The 8636-nt window shown below is 46.9% G+C and overlaps 1 pseudogene; it reads right to left on the bottom strand.

Annotated features, from left to right (window-relative positions):
• Positions 1-4987: 4987 nt before the first annotated feature.
• LOC142440962 (ubiquinol-cytochrome c reductase complex assembly factor 5 pseudogene) lies at positions 4988-5284 on the bottom strand (annotated as a pseudogene).
• Between the last annotated feature and the right edge of the window lie 3352 nt (positions 5285-8636).

Below are 8636 nucleotides of genomic sequence, written 5' to 3'. Positions count from 1 at the left end.
ACTGAAAGGGAAAGGCAGGATCCATGGCAGTGGTGGCATCACGCCTCAGAAATCGGCAGCGTGCCTTCTCCTGACTCCACCCAAGCTTTGCCTTCTCAGCCTCTGTGGGTGGCCTCCAGGCTGCCCTGCTGAGCCAGAATGAATCTTGGGCAACAAAGGGCTAAGCCCTCAGCAACAAATGGAAAGCTTGAAGTCAGAGGTTGACAATTGGACTCCACCTAGGTATTGACGGAAGAAAGGCCTGGAGATCTTTTTCTGAAAGAGTGAACTATTGAGCACACAGGGGTCACCAGGAGCTGACATCAACTCAACAACAACCAGTGTGGGGTAAAACCTCATTGAGGCTCTCACTGCTAGGTGCTTAATTTTTCTTTCCTCCTCCTCCTCCTCCTCCTCCTCCTCCTCCTCCTCCTCCTCCTCCTCCTCCTCCTCTTCCTCCTCCTCCTCCTCTGGAAATTAGACAGCCAACCTGGAATAGCACATGTATTCATTATAGGCTTCCTGCCAACAAACTCAATGCAATGTGCCTCATCAATGTTTACTAGAAAAGCAAAACTACAATGGTTTAGACTAAGTATGTCCTATTGAAATGAAACTTTGAATTCCAGCAATCAAAATAGTATGTCAAAATCTCTTAATCACTTTGAAAGGCTGGGGACTGCTCTGTGCTTGCCTTCCCTAATCCCCATCCCCTCCCGCCCCCCCCCCCCCCCATCTTCTTTAGTTTTTTCGGGTCAGGCTGAGAGGACAGCGTAGGAGTGAAAGCAAAGGCATTTTACTTTAGCTGGGCATGAGATTTCATCCTCTGCAGAGGCCTCTGAGGGGGCTTCTCACTGCCGCTTCCTGACCTGGGGAATCTGACTCCTGAGCCTCTGGTTACCTACGTGCCCTTGCTTGGAGGGCAGCCCGCCTCATTGGATGTCTCCGCAGAGCTACGCAATCGGCCATTGCCCAAGGAGAGTGTAAGGTATCTTGATTTTGTTTAGAAGTCCTGGCTAGACCCCTGCTTATCTGCCCCCGCGAAGGCACAGTGTTTGAGCCAGTCAGTAAATCAGTCAGACTAAATAAACACACGAGGCAGGCACAATCGGAGCCATTGTGTATCATTAAGGACCCAACCAGATGTTTGAAGGTTTGCTTGATGATGGAACTCCCCAGACCAGATCTCTCAGAATAAACCCAACCAAGAAAATCATTTATGAACAAGTCAGGCTCCAGAGTTTATGAGTCAGTGCACCCTCCCACCCCTTGAAACAGACCGGTAGGGATGGGGTCCAAACCCTTCCACAGAATCTTCTTTGCCCCTCACTTGGCTGTGGGGAGCCACATCTGTCCTCAGTAGACGGCAAGTAGAGAAGGTTCTCCTCTATCCTGGGAGGCCCTCCTCTCTGGTGGATGTCCCACCCCCTTCACCTGAGTCAGCCCTGTCTTCTCCAGAGCCCCCAAACCACCAACCTCATTCCCCTTCTCTGTACTCAAACTTTCACCCCCCTCACTAAATTACATATGCCGGGAATTCATGTCTTTAAGCTGTCCTTTTCCTTAGCCCTTCCCCTTTCAGAAGTGCTCTAGTCTTTGTGAAAGCTTGCTTCAGCATTTGGGGTTTCACCTGACTTGCAGGAGTTCAGAGGTTCAGATGGAAGATCATGATAAATCTAGTATTCCCAAGCGGTGCCTCAGACTTCTCTTTCTCAACCGCTGCTTAGCTTCTTCAGGCAAAACAAGCCACTTCTGCTCTGTCAGCCAAGCAGCCCGGGATCCCATGTGCCTAATCCAGGACCCCTGGAGGCTCATGTGCTGGCAACATTTCCAAGTCCCCCCCACCCCCCACCCCACCCCACCCCCCACCCCCCACCCCCACCTCACTGCCAGCAGCTCCTCAGGAGAGAGAAGAGGCTTTCTACTCCTGTAAAGAGTTCCAGTTTCGGGATCCCACAGGGCTGGTTCTATCCTGCCCTATAGGGTCACCATGAGTCAGAAGTGCCTCGATGGCAGTACATTTGGTTTGGGCCTGGGTATTCTGACTACTGAGTCAGGTCCTTTCACGTCACCACTGGTGGTGTTCTTGCCTGTTGAAGTGGACTTATAAAATGAAGGTCCCTCATCCATTCCACTCTCTGAGTGAAAGCCCCCCACCCCACTTTTTAATTTTTGCAGGCATGACCCCTCTCCATTGGATATACTCAAGTAGGATTTTGAACCATGGGCCAGACACATGTCTCCAGCTAGACTCTTGCTGTCTTCTTTCTTGACAACAGTGATGACAAAGGTGGGGATGTCTTATCCTTTCTAGTGCTGATGGCCCTAGCAGGCCATTTTGTAATTCCTTTATCCGAATCCTTCTGAAAATGCCCAGCTCTGTCTCTTTTGAGCACCGCTTCATCTGCGATCGGACTGTGATCCCTGTTGTGGCTTGTTGCTCTTGCATGAGCTCTGACTCATTTTTTCCTTCTGCGTAACAAGATGAAAAGGTTGTCCAGTCATGGGTCATCTTCATGATCCTTGGCAGGTCTGGCTTCATTGTTGTGGCTCCTGGGTCCATCTATTCTTTGAGGGTTTCTCTTGTGTCCATTGGCCTTCTTTTCTCGAGGTTGGTCGTTTCTGATACCGTCGTCAGCTGAAGTCTCACCAGCATGCTCCTCAGGGAGCATTCGGTTTGTATTTCTTCTCACACTGAGTTATCGGTTCTTTGCAGTCCACACACATTCTAGTCAATATTCTTTGTCAACAATGAATTTGAATGTATTCATTTGTCTTTCTTTATTTTTCATTGTCTTTTCTTTTTTAGCATGCCTAAGAGGTGATTGAAAACCCCATGGCTTGGGCCAAGGCATATTTTAGTCATCGGAGTGACATCTTTGCTTTTTTAAAACTTTGGAGAGGTCTTTGGAAGCAGATTTGCCAAACACCATCTGATTTCTTTCGTTCTTTTACTTTTTTAAAAACAGTTTTACAAGCACTTCATCCACAAGTCTGATTCCTTTCTTACTTTTTTTAAAATTAAAAGATCCTTAAATTGGGGGCACTTACAGTTGTACAACAATCCATACATCAATGGTATCAAGCATATTTGTACATATGATGCCTTCATTCTTTTCTAGACATTTACTTTTTTTTTCTAGAGAAACCGCAACCATCCAATTTATTATTGCTGTAAGAACACAGAGTACATACACCCCCGTGTGCTTTCCTGAGGACAGCAGAGGCAGATGTACAGCTGTCAGTGTTAAATACTTGTCATTCCAAAATAATTGCTACCTTTTAAAACCTGAGGTTCTCCTGTAGTTAAAAACGGTTGCCTTGTTAACAGTGCGGGCACTGCTGCCCTCCAACAGCAAGGGAGCGTCGCTCGCACTTCAATTCATTCCCTTGGTGACACTGGTCAGTAGAGACCATGTCACCGTCGCTTCTCCCCACTGGAGAGCTGCCCAAGGCATCCCCGTCTATACAGAAGCCGTCACATGGCCACGGCCACAACCACCACCTACTCAAGCACCTAACAGTCTACACCACCCGCCCTTCGGCAGCCACACAACGAATGACCGCACTTTACACCGCTCCTCACATTTCTAATAGAGTGCTAACACCTAGTAATGCAGACGTCTCACCCTGCAGGATCTATGCGCTCTGAAGTTTCACAGGTGAAGGTAGTTGCCAGACATGTTCCTGGCAGGCCAAAGGGTTTTTCCCTTTAGTAAATCAACACTAAATGGGAACCAAATGGAGACGGCGACCCTCAAAGAGGCCCGCCTAGAACTGGCTAGTCGGGGACAGAGGAAAACTGGCTTGGGGTCAAGCCTAGTGTATTGGCTGCAGGTGGGACATGCCTTGTCCTGAGGCTGGGTGCCTGATGGGCTGAGTGGTTCACTAGTCCCACAATGTGTGCACATCACCATCTGCAAAACTGGAGGGAGGGAGGAGGGGACCAGGAAGGAGGACCACATACCTGAGAACAGTTCCTTCAGGCCCCAATCTCCACTTCTTATACAAGAGTCAGCCAACATGTCTGTCAGGTCATGCAGGAAACGAGGTGACAATGGAATATGAAAGGACAACAGGGCCCCTGGGCTGGCAGCAGCGAGTTCTTCACGTGGAAGCAATTCTAACAGAAAACACCTGTGACCACAATAGCGTGAGAGGCCCCGTTGCCTTTCCGGCCCCTGATGGCTTGACTCGAGCACTCGACAGAAACGGGAGCTTGGTCTTCCCGGACATCCATTTTCCTTCCTGTTCCTGTCTGGCCGCTTTATCCTGGGCAGGTTGCGTTCTGAGAGAAGGGGCAAAGAAAGGCTTGCTTTGACTGCTAGAGAAAGGTGGCCGCGACAGCACCCACAGGTGCACCCAGCCTGCCACCCGCAGCTCCGGCCACTCATGGTCCTCACGCAAAGCGAGGACAAGGGCATCTCTGCTCCTGAGCACAACTGTGACAGGGTAAAGGGTGCCCACCCAGCACCCCCACCACTCCAGCGTCACGTTTGAACCTGGTGGCCAGCAGAAATAGCATCTGCCAGATGACTGCCATCCCCGGTCAGGGAGCTCACAGCCGGTCTACGTCCTGTTAAATTTGTATCTCGCACAAAAGAGAGGAAGGTTATCAGCTGAGAGGGCTCAGTCCAGGCGCGCACGAATGCCTGGGTGTTCACCCGCCCAGGGGCACCCACCTGCCAAGGGATCAGTTTGTGTGTGGGCAGTCTGGAATCCCAGTGTGGAGGGCACACCCATCAGGTAGGTCATCAAATCTCAAGTGGGCTGTGAGATGGGGCCAGACTCCTCCCCTCTCCCTTTTACCCTGAAGCAGGGCTCTGGCTGGTCTCCAGGCTGCTGGCATTGCTCTCTCTCTTCCTGGGGGATTCTCTCCTGTTTCTGGAGGGGCTCAAGTCTGTGTGATCATTTGTCCATCGGGACCCAGAACTGATTGGTTCCAACATTCAGTGGATTGGCTGCATTTCCAGGGGAAACTACCTCCCTCAAGCGCCACCCTGAAGTCCTAGAGTAAGTCTTCCCAAATGAAGCGTGTGCAGCTGTGTCGATCAAGCTCTGGAGAGCAGCGTGGCCCCACCCACTTTGACTCCGGTGCACCGTCCAGCCTGCGCTGATACTGCCTCTCTGAGGCCTTTCTCCGGTAGACGTCATAGAAGGTCTCCTGCCCGACGCGCATTTTGATCATGATCCACTCCATCGTGGCTCCGAGCACGAAAAAGAAAGGCAGGAACCTGTAGATGCCCAGTCACTCATTTCTGGGAACGCATTGCAGAAGTCGCTTCACCTGGACTCTGGGGAACATGCTGGACCCAAGGGCCGGAGAGAGGCTCTGCCGAGCCAGGCGCGATGGCAGCAGGGCCAACCACGACATTTACTTTTTTGTTTGTTTCTTTTTCTTAAATCGTTTTATTGGGGGCTTATACAACTCTCATCAAAATCCATTGTGTCAAGCACATTTGTTCATTTGTTACCATCACCATTCTCAAAACATTTTTTTTCTGCTTGAATCCTTGGTATCAGTTCATTTTCCCCCTCCCTCCCTGACTCTTCCTCCCTTACCAACCCTTGATAATTAATAAGTTTTTTTTTTCATTTCTTACACAGTCTGATGTCTCCCTTCACCCACTTTTTTGTTGTCCATCTGCCAGGGAGGGGGTTATATGTATATCATTGTAATTGGTTCCACCTTTCTCCCCACCTTCTCCTTCCCCTCCTGGTATCGCTACTCTCATTATTGGTCCTGAGGGGTTTATCTATCCTGGATTCCCTGTGTTTCCAACTCTTATCTGTACCTGTGTACATGCTCTGGTCTAGCCATATTTGTAAGGTAGAATCGGGGTCATCATAGTGGGGGGAGGAAGCATTAAAGAACTAGAGGAAAGTTGTATGTTTCATCATTGCTACACTGGACCCTGACTGATTCATCTCTTCCCCGAGACCCATTTGTGAGGGGATGTCCAATTGCCTACAGATGAACTTTGGGTCTCCACTCCACCCTCCCCCTCATTCACATTGATATGATTTTTTGTTCTGGGTCTTTGATGCCTGATACCTAATCCTATCAACAATTCCTGATCACACAGACTGGTGTGCTTCTTCCATGTAGACTTTGTTGCTTCTCAGCTAGATGGCAGCATTTTATCCTCAAGCCTTTAAGACCCCAGATGCTATATCTTTGATAGCCGGGCACCATCAGCTTTCTTCACCATATTTGCTTATGCACCCGCTTTGTCTTCAGCAATTGTGTTGGGAAGGTGAGCATCATGGAATGCCAAGTTAATAGAACAAAGTGTTCTTGTGTTGAGGGAGTACTTGAGTAGAGGAACAATGTCCATCTGCTACCTTAGTACTAGATCTATAAATATATGCACATAGATCTATTTCCCCATCATATATATAAATACATATGTATATGCCTGTATTTGGGCCTCTATAAATGTCCTTTGTCTCCTAGTTCTTCTATTTCCTTTTACTTTCTTTTTGTCCCACTATCATGTTCAGCTTTCATTTGGGTTTCAGTAATTCCTCTCAGTTACATAGCCCTTGATCAAGCCCTACCAGGCCTCCTACACCCTCTTTGCCATTGATTTTAGATAATTTGTTATTCCCTTGACCCTGAGTTTGTTAGCACCCACTTCCTTTGCCCTGCTTCCTCTTCTCCCATGTCACCCTGGAACTTGGTCCCTTTGTTTTCTCCTCCAGATTGTTTAACCTGCATATCTTATCTAAATAGACATGCAGAGATAATAATATGCACAAAAATAAGATGAAGTTAAACAATGCAACAAAAGAAAACAAAGCACAAACCACAAACCAACGACAAGAAAAGAAAAGCTTATAAATAGTTCAAGGTCTGTTTGTTGACCTTTATTGAGTATGTTCCCGTGGAGGCTGGTGAGGTGGCACACACTGGCCCCAAAGTCTATTTTTGGTTTTCTCCAGGGACTTCGTTGTTCTGCTCCCCTTGCTGTTGTGTTGCATGCCCTTAGTGTTTCGTCTTGGTGTGGTGGGGTCAGATCAGGTGAAATTCTCACACTGTGTCTCTAGTGTTGTTCCTCATAGCGCTATGGGTCAGTGAGGGATGTCGTGCCTCATAGTGTGACTCGTCCTATGGTCCCTTCTGTGCATTGGCTGCTCTGAACAGGAATATCATCCTCAGGGCTTGGTGGGCCAGGATGTGCTTCACTCTCCCTCCCTCCCTCTCCCTTCATTTTCTCCTGTGTGCTCTGATCAGACATGTCCCTCTCCCTGTGGTATAGCTTCTGTGCTGTCTTCTATACCGAATCTTGTGTTTTTTAAGTCGGATATATCCCTAGATATTTCGATTTGTGCTTGTCTATTGTGAAGGTTACCACCTTTTTGATCCCCTCTTCTGGGTTTTGTCTGATGTGTACAGCAGTCCAATAGACTTCTGTTTGTTGATCTTGTATCCTGCCACTCTGCCATATTCCTCTATTGTTTCCAGATTTTCCACATATAGAATCATATTATCTGTGAATAATGATATTTTCACCTCCTCCTTCCCCTGGCAAATACTTTTGATGTCTTTTCTTTGCCTTATGCTGTTAGCTAAAACCTGCAGTACGATGCTAATAAGAGTGGGGACAAGGGGATCCTTGTCTGCTCTCCTTTTTCAGTGGGATTGTTTTCATCTTTTCTCCATTGACTACCACGTTGGCTGTTAGTGTTGCAACTGTAGCTCGTATTATATTGGGGAATTTTCCTTCCATTCCTATCTTCTTGAGTGTCTTAAGCAGGAATTGGTGTTGGGTGTTGTCAAATACTTTTTCTGCATCTATTGATATTATCATGTGGTTCTTATAATTTTTCATGTCAATATGGCAAAAGATACTAATGGTCTTTTGTATGTTGAACCATCCCTGCATCCCTGGTATGAAACCCACTTGGTCATGGTGAATTATTTGTTTTATATACTTTGTATTCTATTGGCCAGTATTTTGTTAAGGATTTTTGCATCAATGTTCATTAGGAATACTGACCTGTAGTTCTTGATTCTTGTGGGATTCTTGCCTGGTTTTGGTATCAGAGTTATACTCACTTCATAGAAAGAGTTCAGGAGTTTGCTATCCTTTTCTATGTTCTGGAAGAGTTTGTGTAGGATTAATGTCAGTTCCTCCTTGAATGCTTGGTAGAATTCTCCTGCTCAGTCATCTGGTCCAGGGGATTTTTCTTGTTGTTGTTGTTGTTGTTGGTAATCCCTTGATAACCTTGTTTATTTCTTCTATTGCTATGGGTCTGTTGAGATTCTTGATGTCTATCTGGAATAGTCTAGGGAGGGATTGTTCTTCTAAGAATTTTTCCATGGCTTCCAAGTTGTTGAATTCATTGGAGGGCAGTCCTTCATAGTACTGTGTAATTATCCTTTTGGTTTCATTAGGGTCTGTTGTAATGTCCCCTCTTTCATCCCTTATTCTTGCTATTGAAATTTGTTCCCTCCTTTCTTTGGTTAGGTTTGCCAATGGTCTTTTGATTCTGTTTATCCTTTCAAATAACCAACTTTTAGCAGCATTCATTTTATCCATAATTTTCTTATCTTCCCTCTCTTGAATCTCAGCCCAGGTTTTTTATTATTTATTTTCTTTTGGTATTAGTAAGATTGTCCTTTTGACTCTTCTCCAGGTACTGTAAATTTT

This window comes from Tenrec ecaudatus, chromosome 1 (assembly GCF_050624435.1).
Source record: "Tenrec ecaudatus isolate mTenEca1 chromosome 1, mTenEca1.hap1, whole genome shotgun sequence".
NCBI lineage: Eukaryota > Metazoa > Chordata > Mammalia > Afrosoricida > Tenrecidae > Tenrec > Tenrec ecaudatus.
Note: the sequence above shows the minus strand (reverse complement) of the source record. Positions and strands in the feature narration are given on the sequence as shown.